This window comes from Formica exsecta, unplaced genomic scaffold, assembly GCF_003651465.1.
Source record: "Formica exsecta isolate Colony F162 unplaced genomic scaffold, ASM365146v1 scaffold33, whole genome shotgun sequence".
NCBI lineage: Eukaryota > Metazoa > Arthropoda > Insecta > Hymenoptera > Formicidae > Formica > Formica exsecta.
The window spans coordinates 972,607-975,838 of record NW_021850553.1 but is presented as its reverse complement, the minus strand read 5'-3'; the positions used below and the strand labels follow the sequence as shown (position 1 = coordinate 975,838).

General features: G+C 37.5%; 1 protein-coding gene across 1 annotated transcript in view; it reads right to left on the bottom strand.

Moving 5' to 3' along the window:
• Positions 1-3,232, bottom strand: part of LOC115238265 (ATP-binding cassette sub-family G member 4) — a 19,377-nt gene that overhangs the window by 4,227 nt on the left and 11,918 nt on the right. The gene's annotated exons all lie outside the window — the stretch shown is intronic.

Below are 3,232 nucleotides of genomic sequence, written 5' to 3'. Positions count from 1 at the left end.
ATATATACTTTATATACTTTATCGACCTTACCTCCACGCTCATTGCTGCTCCTATTAGCAGACCGATAGATTGTGCAACTAATGATGTCATATTTAAATACTTATATATATATATACTTTATCGACCTTACCTCCACGCTCATTGCTGCTCCTATTAGCAGACCGATAGATTGTGCAACTAATGATGTCAGTATACATATATTTAAATACATAAGAAAACGCTCCGTTTCCAATGGTTGCGACGTGATAAAGTATACGATCATCACATAGGCTATAGAGTATACCATCTGCAATAATTTAATATTGTGCATGAGTCGCGATTAGTTTGGCCTTAATTGAACATGGAGAGCGTAAATTATACTTACTTGGAACGGCAAATCCGCCAACGTTCTTGCGAAGTAAAAGGCTTTCACCGAGTACCAGTAATTTAAATGCTCTCGCACGAATACGGACATTTCCATCGGAACTGCGACAAAGATGACAAAATCAAGATCATCGATATATCTCGCGGCGGTTACATGATTACAAATTACTCACATGTTAATATAGTAGGCATCATCGCAGTGAACATTAAAAACATCACCGTAAAAAAGACGCATCCGGCATTACTCATAACTTCGGAGGCTTCGTTACCGATGTCATAATAAATCGCTCCGATCAGAAAGCCGACGATTATATGCGAAATCAATCTTACCCTTGTTAGCGTCTGTTGGAGGACAGAGTGAAAGTAACACTCAGAATGAAAACAAAATATCTTAAAATATCTTAAGTAGAGATTTTGTGTTATTTTTCCGTAAAAAAAAGGTAATGAAAGAGGAAATATTCTAGATAACGTATATCTTATTTACCATATCTCGCATTTGCGATAGAAAAGTCCTCTTGAGCAATATCCAAAATTGCACCCAACCATTCGTCGGAAAGCCAACCTTTTGCTCTATACTTTCCACGCTATCCAGCAATGACGTTGTGCAAGAAACCGGCATATTTATCATCGTCGTGCCAGTTGGCGGCTTTGCCACACCATTCGGTATCAGAGCAGCGCCTTCCGATTTCGTCTGCTCTTGTGGCGATTCTTTGGCGATGTCGTTTGAAACCGTTTGCGCCGCGGAAATGGCTGCTTGATGATGCTGATAATTATTGCATTTGCCATTATTCACAGCCATCACGAGCTTGTGAACGCACTCGCCGTGCTCCCCGCAAGCGACTTCCATCACTGAACCGATAAAATTTCATTAGCGTATCATATTATTGCGATGGAAGTACAATTTTAACAATCGACGAATTTGTAAAGCAATCTGTGAAATTTTAACGGTAAATATATTTTGTAAAATATATCGAAATACATTCCATTCAGAAAATAAAATTAATTTTATTCTTAAAGAATCAATTCACAATGATCGCACAAGATCATGATTTAAAATTTTCTACATACGTATATATAGAAACGACATTTGAAATAGGATAATTGAAATTTCATCGAATACTTGCCGTAATCCGCTGGATTGTGATAACTTGGACAATCGAGACCCATCGATGACAAGAAGGGCACTAGGCCACCGACGTTGCCCTGATATATACACTGGCCTTCGGCAAGCAGGTACAGATGATCGAACATCTCGAACAATCGCGCACTTGGTTGATGGATCGTGCATATAATCGTTCTTCCTGTAAAAGATTCCCGCATGTATACAGTGATGTTATGTTATAAATGCGAGACGTTCGTAAAAAAACATTTTGCGAGAACATTACCTCCCCTACTTAAAGATTTGAGCAAACTGAGGCATTGGAAACAAGCGGAACTATCTAAGCCGGAAGTTGGCTCGTCGAAAAACATAACCGGAGGATTGTTGACAAGCTCCAGCGCTATCGACAGCCTCTTCCTCTGCCCTCCACTGAGATTCTGGGTTTGCGTATTGCTGGCTTCGCGTAGGCCAAGTGTCTCAATAATCTCCTCAATCTGCATATGAATATACGAACTTCAGGAATCGAATTTTGAACTTTAGCTTATATTTTTTTTTAAACGCAATAAAAGAAGAATTTCCGCTTATCGTACCACTACTTTCTTGGCAGTCGCGCTGATATCCTTCCCTAATTTCAGATTTGCTGAAACAGTCATTGCTTCGTAAACAGTCAGATGCGGCAAAAGTCGATCGTCCTGCATAATATAGCACGACATCTTTCGAAATCTTCTGAGATTCCTGTCCTTTCCGTTTATCAGTACTGAGCCATTCAAATGGGACGTTCTAAGACGTCATCGAAAACGATTAAAATTTTGTCGTCAAAAATTTTGAGAGAATAAGGCAGAAACTTAGATACATGCAATTTTAATCATATACAATTTTATTACTTATCCCAATATATTGTTAATTTTCTATCCTACTTACTTGTAACCTGCTAAAACATTCATAAGCGTGCTCTTTCCAGCGCCGGAAGGTCCCATAATGGCTGTTAATTCTCCAGATCTGAATTTTCCGTTTACGCATTTCAGAATAGTTTTATATCCTGCAACAAAATTGAGAAATTATGAAGAAAATGAAAATATAGATGTGTTCTTCTATAATCGAAAAGTTTATTTGCAACGCAGGCTATATTGCTGGAGATTTCCATAATATAGTATTTTGTTCAAAAATTTTGAAGAAAGCTTTTCAAGCACATCATTATATAATTATAAAAAAATATATATCAAATGTGCTATTATTAAATTTCGTGATTAAAAGCGATACTATCTGCGTATATCTTACATATATAGAAATGGATCGCAACATTTTATAATAGAAACTGTCTATTACAAGTCTTTTTCAATTTTGGCGTCGTTGATTGCCAAAATTCTCGTTAAGACTCTTGCCAAAATTGTGATATTTTCCACACCATTGTATAGAGAATGTATTCGAGGATTATACATCCCTCAGACAGACGAAACCTCTGGCTGACCTCTTTATCGCTAGTGCACTTGCACCAAGAACGATGCATCTGCGCCGAAACGGGAACCTGTCCGTGCATTTCTATCGATTTTTTCGGTCAGGTCATTCACACATGTTGATAGATGAAAAGCCTACTGAATAGCTCTTTGCATATTCGATTTCCCACTGAATTTTTATTGCTCCGAAGTAATGCAAAATTGAAAGTGCATCATGCCGATATATTATTTCGAGATATAAGTAACTGCGTCCTTAAAATAAAAAATAAAAAAAATACGAACGTGGATTCTCGTTCTTTTCCCGTTATGCTGTTT